This window comes from Agelaius phoeniceus, chromosome 3 (assembly GCF_051311805.1).
Source record: "Agelaius phoeniceus isolate bAgePho1 chromosome 3, bAgePho1.hap1, whole genome shotgun sequence".
Lineage (NCBI taxonomy): Eukaryota > Metazoa > Chordata > Aves > Passeriformes > Icteridae > Agelaius > Agelaius phoeniceus.
In genome coordinates, this window is record NC_135267.1 from 64,193,236 (window position 1) to 64,207,722 (window position 14,487).

General features: G+C 36.0%; 1 long non-coding RNA gene across 1 annotated transcript; it reads right to left on the minus strand.

Annotated features, from left to right (window-relative positions):
* Positions 1-7,743: 7,743 nt before the first annotated feature.
* On the minus strand, positions 7,744-14,164 carry LOC143693713 (uncharacterized). Its single transcript, XR_013181651.1, has 4 exons — positions 13,882-14,164; positions 13,100-13,242; positions 10,782-10,890; positions 7,744-8,132 (listed from the first exon to the last, which is right to left on the minus strand). It is a non-coding gene; the product is annotated as an uncharacterized LOC143693713 (long non-coding RNA).
* Positions 14,165-14,487: the final 323 nt, after the last annotated feature.

Consider the following 14,487-nt stretch of genomic DNA (forward strand, 5'->3'; position numbering starts at 1 on the left):
AATTTTTATGACTATTCAGTTGCTTGGATTTAATTAGCAGTTGTACCAAGAAAAACATTTTCCCCTTATGACTTGAAATATTCGAGTATTGAATTATCAGGTAGTTTTTCTGAGTTCCAGCAACCTATTTGTAAACGTCCATCAAATCACAGCAAAAAAATTATATCACTTTACTTTATGGAATGCGTGAAAATTAAGTAGCACAATTCTACTGCCATAAAAAAATCCAAAACAAAAATAAAGATATTAATTTTATTGTTTGTTTCCTCTTTAAAAACCCTATGTTTACAAATTACCAATGTGCTTAAGGAAGTCATGAACTTTTGATTGGTAATTTACAATGATAAAAATCAATGGATATAATTGACAGACATTACAATGCATGTTCACCACTACCACAGAACACAGCAAAATAGAACTTTATTTTATTCTATGTTTATGAATGAACATTCTAATTAGAAGTCAATACCATGAATCAGGAAGATTTTTCAAATAGAATCTCTTCCCTTCTTCCCAATCTTCCTCTACTCTATCCTCCCTAGACAATCTTAACAAATCACTAGAAAACTTCAGAATAAAAAGTCTTCAAAAATGTTGTTGAACTATTTTCAACTTTATTAAACCACTTCAAGAACAATTGACATAACTGGACACTTAAAATTTTTTTGTCGGACACTTTATTATATGATATTTTGAAAGCCACTTAAATTTTAGTTAGGTTTTGTATGAAAGGAGTTTTTATGCAACCTAAAATTCAATTTCATTGTTTTTTATTAATCAGTAAGTACCACATTATTATATATACCGTAGTATTACATATAATTTATATATACATTTATGTATGTATGTGTATAAATGATAAAAACATAAATATTTCAGTGCTTGTTTTGATCTTTTTTTTTAAGTAGAGCAGAAAAAACAAAGTATCCCCAAAGAGAGTTTTTTCTCTTCTCTCAGCACTATACTCAGTGCGACAGTCTCCACCCAAATCCTGTGGCCCTCTGGGCATGTGTACATCTCTAACTACAACAATCAGTGCTGGAAACTGTTCCAAATTATTCCTGAAGAATTTCTTGTTCTCTCTTCTTTCACCCAATAGCTTCATTTTTGTCTGAATAGCTAATGTCAGTCAATCAGCATAAGGAGAATAGCAAGATTAAATTCAGTGAAGGGGGGAAAAATGGTGTGGTAAGGATAAATTTTACAGATCTCAGAAGTCACACAAGCCCTGGCATAAAATCTGCAGAATGTGAAATCATGGCTTAGTTACTTCACACAGCCACCTTTCTAGCTTTTATTCCAAGCTGTCAGTATCCATTACAGCTTCAATTCATTTATTACCATACCTATCTTTCTTTCTGCCTGTAATCATTTATAAAGAAAAGCTAACTTCTATTGCATTTACTGCTGCTGCTGAGACTTGAATGAAACTGTTTTTCATAGATATTAGGAAAGCTTATTCCCTTTCCATGTAGAGTTATACTGTGGACCACATCTGCATTTAGGCCACTGCCCATCAGGTATGCTCAATATATCTTGATCTAAATTAATTAAATTGTTGTAAAACTACATAGACTAGCTATGTTCTCATAAACTTTAACCCAATTCTATATTTATTCCTCTCTGAAAGTGTAATGTCAAATTAAGTTAAATCACCTTACATTTTAAGTAAAGGTTTTGTAACCTACAGGGTAGTTCAAGAAATTGTGTTCCATGCTATTCATTTCCATTAATCTGTTTAACTACCCTACCTAAGTGATTTTATTTCCAAGATTTCTCTTTAAATCTAATTTCATTTAGTGATTTCCAGAGCTACTTTCTCGCTTGCTATATCTCTCTCTCTCTCTCCCTTTCCCCTCAGAAAATCCTGTTGTTTTTTGTTGGTTTGCCACTGACTAAATTGCAGGCCCTATTCACATCTGTCTTTATCACTAACATCCCTGTCTATAGTATTGGCAGCTGTACACGTGCAGAATTTTGCAATGCCCATCAGGAGGCAATTGTCCCCTCCAATAACTTGAGGTTTCTTGATGAGAGAGTGGAGACATTCAGGAATGCACTGCTGTCTGTGCCTGAATTGCCCGTGTCAATGGCTCTTAACTATACCAAGAAAAGAATTGCCTTCAACCAGACTTGATGAAGTGAAACCCACAGACTGCACCAACTTCTGTATCTGAAACACTCTACAGTGAAAGGAGCCTAAGGACTGTTATATATGATATCCATCATTTTATCTGTCAGCTTTCTCAGAAGGTTTGGGAAAACAGAAGAGCTGATATTACCTCTCAAGAGTGTCAGATTGTAGTCAAGTTACTGACATAGCTACCAGCTCAAAGGAAGGCAACACAAATTCTGAAAAGAGGAAGAGTTATGCAATACAGTGAAAACATACCAGATTCTTCTCTGTCTGTAACCATTGATTCTTCACTTTCTGACCACTAATGTTTTTTTTTATTATCCTCTTCCTTGAATAACCATGTATTTTAAAGGAGCTTTGCGAATGAAGACAGGTCCCCAGGGGAATTTGCACAAGCCAGGATAATGCACAGTTTTGAATTTCTTGATGCACATTGTGTTAGTGAGGATTTTAATTAAACTCAGTGGCAGATAGTCTGAAACAGCTGAGGCCCATAGCTATTGTGTATGACAGAAAAGCATTGAAGGAGTAGATGGATAATTATATTGAAATCAGGACTCATTTCAGGCTCCCATGCAATTATCTAGGTTATCAATACAGTTCCTCAAAAACAAGAAATCTTTGTAATTCAGACACATGTATATGGGGTTTTTTAAGCTATAATATCAAGTTGGGACAACATTATATGTACATAGTATAATTTTAAACCACATATTTATCCCACAAACCAATTCTTAAAATACAAAATAGCCTCATCCTTCTCTAAATCCAGAATTATCTCAAAGCCCAACTTATCTCACATCTGTATAAGATGTCCTGTTTTTCTAAAGACAATCCTCCAGTTTCTGGAGAGTGAAGCAGAGAGGAAAGGTGAGAAGCCAAATAACACAAATAAGTGCACAAATAACTTCTCACTGCTGTCAAGAAAAGGAAATAATAGTAGAAGGTCATTTGTCATCATTTTGTCATGATCTCATAAAAATCTAAGACAAGAGTAAAGAACCAACTGTGACACTGGATAGCTGTCATTGAAATCTGTAAATATATATGTTAAAGAAACCGGCGTGTTCTTCAATAATTGCAAATACTCTTTGCTTTGGGAGTATTCTGCTTAGGCTGGGTGCAGTGCAGTAGCTTCAGAACTTCAATCAGTACTGAATCCTAAAAAGAAAACCCTTCTCTCATGTTCAGATTAGAATTTCTGTCAATTATGATAATTACTATGTCATCACCTATAACTCCTTGCTTTAAAAAAAAAAAATTAAAAAATCAATGAAAGTCTCTAAAAATATTTTACTTTTTCCCTTTATTACACAAAAGAACCTTTCAGCTAACAAAAATGCTTGCTTATAATCTCTAGATCACTTTAAAGGTGATCTAGAGGTAGATAGGTATAATAGACATTTTACACCAGTCAGCATCATTTGAGGGTGACCATGGTGGTGATCACCACAATGGACAACACTCATCAGTGGTGCCTGGTTATATTCCTGTTTGTCCTTCTGCAAAGCACCCATGCACTATTGCCACCCTGTGAACCTACCACTAGTGCATCCAGACTGTATCCATGCAGCTAGTGCCAAAGGCTGTAGCTTTTTTACAGTGTAGTGTCATTAGCTTTTCCTCTAGAAAGCTGGATCCTAGTGCCCTGAATACAGTACAGCACTTTCACAAAACAGCTTCCTGAAAAGAGGCTGGAGAAGACAGTGTTGCACACATCCAACCTCACTACTCTACTCTGTTAGGCAATGTCCCCTGGCTCCTGGGATGCCATTAGGAAACAGTGAAATTGCTTGTTCAGTGCCTGCACTCATACTTCCCTCTGTTTTTACATTTTTTGATCCTTTGAATCTCACACTCCCTTATATTTTCCATTCCTTGGCACATGCAGTCATGTGATTCCTCCCTGCTCCTTTCCCCCACTTCTTCTTCAAAAGGCTTGAAGATTTTGTTGGACTGTTGTGTGACTTGAATCCAATAAAGACTGTAGCTGATAGCTGGGAGAGAAACTGTTTAAAGGAAGCACATAAACCTGGCTACTCCCTGCCATACATTCTGTACCTACTCCCCCACCCTGCATAATCCTTGCAACAAGCATGCTAGAGGGTATGGCCCTACATCTCATTTTTGTTGTATTTTCATGGACCTGCTGCCCAAAAATTTATCAACTTCCTCTTTGTAAGCGTCTATATCATCTGCAATCACAACCGCTTCTGGCAAAGGATTCCAGAAATTTCCTATCAGCATGAAGAAATATGCTCCTTTATCTGTTTTAAATTAAACTTCTACAGTTTTCTTGAACTGCCATCCAGTTTTATTACTGCAGGCTCTTGTGCCATGGTGTAAGTCTGCCATCTTTATTTTGTAAACTTTTTTCATACCTCATTCCTAGGTGGAGCATCACTGTTATTTTATTCTCTTCTCATAAGTCAACTGTTCCATCTCCTCCATAATTTTAATTATTCTTAGCCTTCTCCATTTTGCTCTTCTTGAGATGCAGAGACAAGAATGGCCTACCCTGCTGAAGATGCAGGCTCATCAAAATCTTGTGTGGCAAAAAGCTATCTCTAACCTGCTCTCCCAGTTGCCTTCACAGTGATGCTAAGCTCTACATTTTTCTTCAATTTTTAATTTTTTTTTCTGGCTACAACTACATGCCAAGAATTTTATTTCAGAAAAATGCCAATCAAAAATCTGTTACTTAAGTGCTATTTCCAAGTTCAGTACTGGAAAAAGTAACATATAATGGAAAGTTAAATGACTTCTCTCTGTCACACTAGTTGGACCAGAATCATATTTCGAAGCGTTTCTCTTCTTGATTGGAATCCTTAAGCAACTCTAGCTTCTCGTGTGTTAAAGATCAGCTCTTCCTTTTATCTCCAAGGTTCCCTGTAATATGTTTAGTGACTTATCTCTCTTGATATATTGTAAGTTATGGCTTCATGTCTTCATCAGAAACTTGGTCTACCAAGGCGCAGCTGAGGCTCTGGCTTAGAATCAGCTGTGGTAGTGGTTTGTAGCTGCAAAGGGCAACGCATGACAAATCTAAACCAAATAGATCATACATAGTATCACACACAGTATACACAAATGTGTATTTGGAGAAAGACATATGACATTTAAAATATCCCTTGAAATCCCACTGCTAATATAGCAAACTTTGGAATACTGTTTACACACATGCTTTCAGAAAACTTTGCTAAACATGCTGTAAATTAAAGTTTTTTTAAGCTCTCATCCACATCTAAAGCTGAGAAAAACATTTAAATGCCTGAGTTTTCTTTGCCTCACAAAATTGTCCCCTCTGACTAAGCTCTTTTGGCATCACAGTGAAGCCTTTCTTCACTGGGCCTATTCTGTAACATTTTTATAGTTTCTTGCTATGCACATTATATTGGCTAGGTAACTCCCTAGCTGGTTTGTGTTCTCATTCAAAGTGACAGCCTACCAGTAAATAAAAACGTTCAATTACCAAATGAGAACTGAAACTGCAGTCCTATCACTTCACTTCAGACACCATTTAAAAAAGAAAAAAAAATAAAACCCAAACCCAAACAACCCAAAAGATTAATGGTAAAACAGGAAATAGCACTGATTTGGGATTGGTTTTTGAGTGGCATTCAGTCATTAACTATTCCAAACACATTAGCAGCCTGAGGGGATCTTCCATGTATCAGTGGGGGAGAGGCAGTTAGTAAAAACTTTTTATTTATAACAGTCACAAGAATATTCAAAACCAGAAGCTCCATGCCTGCAAGCAAGGGAATTATGTAGTACCTGAAGTCACACTTCTGTATCATGTTTTACAATAGTATTCTTCATGACATAAATATTAAAATAAGTTCTTGAAAAAGGAAAAAAAGAAAAACAGCAGAAAAATTTAATTAATTTTCTTTTATTATGGACCAAGCTCCCTAGAGGTTTTCATATATACATAAACAAAGTTCCCAAGATTTGGTTTTTTAGTTTCTCTCAAGTGTTCAAATTAAGGTGTTCTTTATTAAATGTAGCATAATAATCTCAAAGTTAAAAAAGGGAAGTACAGATGTCTAATATATATGTTCTCATGTTTTGAATGCTTTGCTCAATGTTCCTCCTTTTGCATTTCTGTTCTGCTGCAATTGCACTTAAGAGGCGCTTCTCTTTTTATTTCATTATCTTCTTCTATTCCCATCCCACTAGCCTGCATATAAATGCAATGGTCCAAACACTTCCTGCCTGTTCAACTAAAATTTGTCCTTCTAATTCTTGCATGATTGAGCACCTAGACTTTATCCTCTGTATTACTCTTCTGGAACCTTTTCAATTTTCTATTCCATGTTCTCATTATTGTCCCAAGTTTTCCTCTATTGTCTCTAGAATCTGAGTTCTGAAGACCTATAAGTTAGTAAGCTACGAAGGTCTAGGAAAGTTATTTCAAATAATTGAAACTCCAAGTTTGGCATCTTTTTATGTTTTGTTTCAAATGCTTTTGAAATAATAAGAAAATGATATAGCCAGAAAATGATTTTCCTTCTACAGCAGCTGAAGCTGAAGTTACTTTGATATGCAAGTTGTGTTTGGAGACTGCCATCAGACATCCAATTTTAATTTATCCTTTCTAAAACTGTCAGTCACACAGTTAAGATCATGTCTGCTAAATACACTCAACAGTTTTAATACTTGAGTAATTTTACCCACTAATTTTGGAATAAATTTTTATTCAAAAGTAGGTGAGGAAACTTGGGCTTTACTCTGCCTCAGCTAATTGCTGCTCAGCTCAGGCACTAGCACACTTGCAAGACAAAACAAAAGCATAAGTACTGACAAGCAACAGTCTGAAAACAAAATACAAGGAAAATCTATACAAAATGTAGTGGTCAAACTCTTTGCCTTCTTTTTAAAAAATTTAAGATAAAAGAATTCTTTTTTTGCTAGAAAAATATCAGCTCACACACTGCTTCTCTCTTATATGACTAAATGTTCAAAGCTATCTGCGTCTTCTTTGTGGCAGCTAACCCAAAGTTTGGACTTCTATGTTCAAAGATAGGTTATTACATACTTCAGCAAGGCAGGAGAGAAAACAAAAATTGTTTATCTTCCAGCTCACTAATTTAGTCAGTTTTGACTTTTTCAGGCTCGTTTTCTTTGGTTTTGGTTTTGGATTATTTTTTAGATTTTTATTAAGTACTTCAACTTCCATGATTTTTTCAAGTACTCCAGCTTCTATACCAAAAATTGTATGTATTTTAAGCAGCAAATGTGTAGCTACAGCTTTATACCACCATGGCTATTAAATCTTGTTTTGGTAAGGGAATAATTCAGAGCTAAGTTTGGTGAAACACTTGCCTTCATGGTGCTAGGATGTCCTTGCTGTGTTCTGAGGTAAAACTCCCTTAGTTTTTGTTCCAGGCTCTGTGGACTCTCCTCTGCATTCCTTTCTCCAATATTTCCCAGATCTGAGAATAATTAGCAATGTTCACTGGTGATAGCATGCTGCAGCAACCCAACAGTGATATCTTGCCAACACCAGCTGTGCTTCAGTATTTATTTATTAAGATCACACTATTTACACAGGACAAAGTTGCTGAGACTGCAAAGAGATGAATACAGTTACAGCAGCTGAATTTCAGCTTGACTTTTCAAAGGAATTAACACCCATACTGGGTAACATTTATCTCTAAGAAGAGGGGATACAAGCCTTTAATTCCACTTTCAAATTTTATGTTTTGCTGGCTCTTGAGTTTAGTGTACAGGGGATGGACGGGGGACCTTGTACTGCAGGGTGTAGTGGACGATTCTTCTTTTTGCACTGCATTAAAACAGCTGAGTGCAGAGACATTGGCTATGCAGGAAAAGGATGCATCTGTGAGGCGGGCATCCCCTTTGCATTGCTAAAGTCAAGTCAGAGGCTGGCTTTGTAAATCATGATACACTTGAATTTTCACATCTGCTTGTCAGAGCTGTTGAGCAACATGAAAACTGATGTCAGCAAGTCTGCCGCTTTCTAGTTCATCTAGGTAGGAAAAAAAAAACATTAGGCAGCCTTATGATCTTATGATTTAATGTGTGTGTTCTTTACAGTAGAGTAAATGCCAGAAATTTAAAAGGCTAGAGTCTTTTAAATTAAAGATTTAATTTAAAATTTGCAAAAAGAGCTGCTGAAGGGCCTCAGAAGTTCACACTAGAAGACAATGTACATTTGGAAGATTACTGGCTGCTTTCATCTTTTTATCTAGAAAACTGTGTACATTTTCTGTTCCTCTACCCCCATTTGATTATTACTGCATATGAAGCAGTAGTGGTTTCCAACCTCCTGGAAATAAAAAAAAATGTCACTGAAATGTGAGCCTAGAATAACTGTTTAAGTATTCAGAAAACACTTTGTTAACCCTTCATGATATCCATAGGCCTAGGTCTTTTAGTGATTTCAAAAGTAATATCTTACAAGGAAAAAGGTGAAGCCAGGAAAAAATGTTATTGTCTAATACCAAGGGAGGGGGAGCTGAGGGTGACCCTAACATAGATTGTGACCTTAGCAGTGGGGCACCCACCCACAAGATGTGAGCATGGCAGGCAGAGCCAGGTGCTGGGAACAGAGTCCATCAACTGCAACCCATGAACCAGGGCCAGGGCACCTGGTGAGGAGAAGCAAGAGACAGGGCAGGAGACATGACCACAGTGTACATTCCAGACCCACCTGGAAGATGAAGCAAGAGCTGGAGGCCCTTTCAATGCAGTTCAGGCAGGAATTGGAGGTCCTGAGCTAAGCTGAAATAGACTTCCAATGGGCCCGTGAGGAACTTAGTGGGGCTGGTCAGGGCCATTCGGATCTATTGCTGCTCTCAGGGCTCCAACACAGAGCCACCCTGAAATATGTCATTCAGTTGAAAAACAGTCATGGAAATAAGCATTTAATAAGTTGAGGATGATGAGCATTTACAAAACAATGTCCCACACCAGAACTGCGGTCATCTCATCGCCTCACTGAAATAAAGTGTATGAAGGCAAAATTTACTTAAAAAAATAATGCATTAAGAGATAATAAATGCCTAAATGTAAGCATAATTTGAATCTTTTGCTTTGACCTTTTCTAATTTTTTGGTGCGGAGTCATACAACCTGAAAGGTTGTTTTTTAAATTTTTTTTTTTAAAAATGTAAGATTTGTATGACAGACCTGACAAGAAGTCAAAACTGTGTGGACAGTGTTTTTTGTGTCACCTCCAGTTTTCAATGGTTCATCTTCGTGCAAGTATATTGCATGCATATTTAAAGCTTCTCAGGATATATAATTTTTCCAAAGTGGGCAGCTTCTCTGATTTTAATCAGAGTTGAGTGATTAGCATTCTTGAAGATATGTGTGAGAAACATTCTTAAGTATGGTTCACCTGACCTCTCCAGCTATGTTAAGGATGATATTATTTTTTATGAGCCGTGAATACAGATTCATTGACTGCTTGTAGGTAGCTATAAAATCTGGAGTACATGATCAAAAGTAGTTATCTTTAGTAGCTGTTTTCTGGTCCGCATAAAATAAATTGACCTTGTAGCCCTTTTTCATTAGAGAGCATCAATACCACAATAAACATTGCTAGGCAATGTCAGGCACTATTCAGTCTGATGGCCGCCTCAATACTGAGGCCAAATGATGGCATGAAATGCTGCCCTATCTCCTGCCCCACAGGCAGCAAATATTCTGATTCAAGAAGGAATGCAAACGCTTTCTGTTGTGAGAGTGTTCACGTACCAATTTTTTTAACTAAGCTTTTTTATGAACAGTTATAAAAATGCTAATTTTAAAAGAAAACCTGGAGCCTATGGAGCCTCTCAATTCACCCCTCGCTGACTGGATACCTATGCAAGGCAACACTCCCAACTTTTGTCAATTAAAATTGTCTTGATTTCAAGCTGGTTTACTGAGGTTGCTCCCTATCTTGGGATTTAAAAATTTTGAGTAATCTATTTCTTAATATTTATATAGGTATAATGTAGTTAGCAATTCTAAAATATAAAATATACATTTGGTGTTTCCCACATAACAATATTCTGTTGCTGTATGGACATCTAATCCAGTGTCCTAACCAAGGCTAGATTCTTAAAAGTAACTTACCACGCAGCGGTACTTTGAGATTTACATAAAAGAATTTATAACATTTATCTAATGCTTTTCCTTACTGGGTCTTGGTTTTATAAATGTCTTATTTCAGATCTCAGAAATAAAGGACTTGTTCAAAACACCAAGCAGGTAATTTTCCAGTTTGGGAAAAGAGTGGGGCCTCCTTATTCCTGCTCAGGATCCAGCACCATTTGAAACACTTCTGGAGTGCCTACGCAGAGCTAGAGGGCACAACACAGGTCTATGGGAGGATCCCCACCTTCTGAAGCAGCAGGTGGAGGCTTCATGGCCTAACCTAGGACTTCTAAAGACTCTGGACCCTATTCTTAGATAGCTGAAGTAAGACTTAGTTCAAGATCAGCACATCTCAGTGTAGCTGTCTCCAGGAAAGGGAGGCAGTCCTGGCTGTTCATGTAGTTTGTGATTGCCTGGCTCACTGTGGGATCTGAGCTGATCAGCTCTCCCTTGACCCTAAGAAGAATTAAAACAGGCTTGCACAGACAGACATCTACCTTACATGCATTTATAGAAGACAGGCAGTCATTTACCTTTTATGTGAACCCCTTTGACCAGATCTGAATCTCAATTTAGGTATCATAATGTCAGTGATTCCCCCTTTACATGAACAGGAGCAAACCATCTTGATGCAATCACTGCCTAAAGAATTGGGAAGAAAGGAGATTTAAAAGAAAAAGAAGCTACCGAATGTTTGTTACAGTAGATTATAAAACTTTAAAGTAACTAATACATCTTATTTTGTGTTTCCATATGTATATTATTCAGTGTTGAATGAACAATGTGCATCTCTTTGAATTATGATAAAGAAGCTTTTAAACTATTTATAACAAATATATAAATTAAAAAAATAATGCTGTCTCTGAATGTATATATTATCCTCTTGTATACATATTGCTGTTTTTTACGTATATATAAATAATTTCATTTAATTTTTTTTCTGGCATATGCATAAAAGCACACTCTTTTACAAAATTATCTTGAGAAAATGTTGTGTGAGGAATAATGAATGAGTATGTGACTGAGAAAAAAATTCCTAACTTTACTTGCAAAGGAACATATATACATGTCCACAAATTTATTTCAGGAAAATAAAAGAATTCTCTGGCCCTTATGAGTTAATAAAATATGGAGTGAAAGTCATTATGTGACTCTATCTTTAGTGTATTTTTGTGCCTTCCATGACTGTGTATGCATTACCTTAGTAGCGAATGATACATGGGATTTTTAAATTTAATAAAAATAAGTTAATATAAACATAAACATGAATTCGTTCCTACTTTTAGCAAGAATCCAGTGATGAATAGCTGCAATGTCATAAAGGCTGCAGGATGTTAATTAACCCTCAGGCAAAATTTTCTTTTTTGACATTGAGGAGGTCATAAAATCACTCAAATATTTTCTTAATTAAAAGTCATATGCAAAACATCTGTCTTGGTACATGTTTACTTCTGCAATATTGTGCTCATGTTGGATGATGCTCTTGAAGACCTTGTAAAGCTTAATAAGGACAAAACAGAGGGACAGAGCTGTTAAAGAAAGAAAAATACTTATTTAGAAACAGCCCTGGAAGTTGACATAATTTAAAGATAGAAGACATTTACAGAACACCTTACAGAAAATCTAAAAAAAAAGCCCAGAATGCTGGATATTTTTTTTTAATTAATAAAATATTTTTAGTGCAGTTATTCAAACTGTTATTTGATAATATTTACACTGTTTCTAAGGACATTGGCATTGGAGACATCAGATGCAGATTTTTTTAAAGAGCAAAAATGTAGCATAACTAAAGCTATAATGACAGCTACAAACACTCAGTGATATAATTTCCAAGAGATTATATTTTTGTTCTGCTGTCACATAGTGAAACAATATGTCTTTGTTACCAGAATAGGACTAAACCTACTGTATTTCAAACTGGCAAATCAATTTTCATAGCATTTTAACCAATGGGGTTTCAAGTGAACAGCAATTAATAGTGAAATAAATGAATGCTGGCTGAAAGAAGGTTTCCTGTTTCATTGAAAGCTATATATATGGAATTGACTTGAAAATCAGAAGTGAAGATTTGGGGACTAAATCATATAAACTGTAGGGTTTTTCCCTTTTTTCTTTCCTACTTCTTATGAATGATAAATAGTTATTGTTCCACCTATGCTTGTATTCATGCAAAAGCGAAAACAAAAGACAATCTTTGGCATTTTTAACAACTCAACAGGAAGTGTTATTCTTTAAACAATCAATAGAGATGATCTCCTGTCAGTGCTGGAAATTACATTAGATGAAGGGGAAAAAAAGAAAAATAAAACCCACCAAACATGATGAGAAATAAGAGCAAAGGTGACTCTATGTAATAGAGCAATTATTTTCAGTCATGTAAAAAGTAAGCCTCAAACATTGTGAGCATAGCAGATTTTTCCTTTGACTCAACAAGCGTGGAACCACTTTGACAGCACAGTACTTTTGTTGTACTTTGTGTTAAATTAATCTAGTTTGTTAATGTTCTTCACATACAAAAACTGTGATTACAGGATAGGCAAACACAATTTCACTTAACCATTAAATAAAATTTATTTCAGAAGAATATACTAATGAGATAACATGGAAAAAAGTTGGATAACTTTTAATCTAATCATATATTTCACTTCTGCAGGTGATTTAAGCTTATTAAAACAATAACAGCGTGATATGTGTTAATTGACAAATCACTTTGTGTATTTCTGTAAGTGTATACAGAATTAGAAAAGTTGACAAAATAGGCATTAAAATTCAGCAACTAACTAATATACCTTTATGAGATTGAAAAAGAAAATCCAACAAGCACTTAGCAGACATTAGGTGGAATACTCACTGAAAATTAATTCAGGATTTTTCGTGGTCTCTAGTGTGGTCAGGGCAAATCATTGTTCAGCACTGTTGTAATATTCATATTTTAAAATATGGTGAACAATAAGCTGAAATGCCATTATTTCCAGCAGTGTATCTTAATAAACTCTGAAATAATAAACATTATAATAGCTTTAAAAGCTTCTTTTATATAAGATAATAAGTAATTTTATAGATGCAAAACCAAGCAAATAAAACTTATTTTGCTATCAAAATTCCCGCAGTGTGCCATCTACAAATTTTTACACACTTCTACAGTACTGTGGAATTAAGAAACATCAGTATTAGGAAACAATCACTCTCCACACTACGTCTCAATATCAAATGCCCTTATTTATCTATTTGCTCGTATATACAGTGTATTTAAAGATTGAAATCAGCAGTAGGTAATTCTTCTATAAAGAGCTATTTTTCATTATTGCTCTAGGGCTGAATGCAGGCAATTCTTTCATCAGAGTGTAAGAATAAATATCAAAAGTAAAAATAAATATGCTTTTTAACTGTAGGATCTCTATCTTTTTACAGGTAAAAATCAATCTTGGTAGACCAAATATTTGATCTATTTTATGTGTGTGTCCTGGTTTAGGGCAGATTTGGAGGAGAATTTCTAATGGAGGGCCCCTCCAGAAAGCAAACCCACACAGCCCCTCCCCCCAACCAGTTCGGGAAGGATTCCTCGGAGAGGAGTGGAAAGAACCTGTTTATTTAACAAGCACAGCACCCCCCAGCACACAAAATGAACAATACCGGATGACACCGCTCTGAAAAAGATGACAAATTCAGAAAGTCTCTCTTGGGGGGTGGTCACTCTGTTCTCAGTCCCTCCGGCTCTGGGGCAGCTGCTGCAGGCCACAAGGTGCAGGATCTTGGTGTTTCCCAGGTCCCAGTCTGGAGCAGGTTTGAAATGCTCAGAAAAAGGAAAGGAGAAACAGTCCAGGAAGAAATTGGACAGTTTAGCTAAACTAGCTGATGAGCAAAGCAAGCAGAAGCAAAGCAAGCAAGAGCGAGAGAGAGCAAAGCGAAAAGCAAAAGCAGAAAAAGCAAAAGCTGCAGTCACTGTGTCCTGCCAGGCTGATAAGAAAACAAAAACAAAACTTTCCCTCTTCAGAGCCAGTCTTAAAGGTACAGAACATAATATCCAACATTCACAGAACACATGAATGGGGATACAAGCATCATAACGTCACCCTAGGACAGCGTGTCTGACACATATCCATACTTTATGTTTGCCTAACAAGTCAAATATACAAATATACTAGAACCAATCAAGTCTGAGGCTAAATAACCAGACCTAAGTGACCTTAAATAAGGTAGACTAACTTAGGGGCTGCATCAGCACTTAAGTGTTGCCTT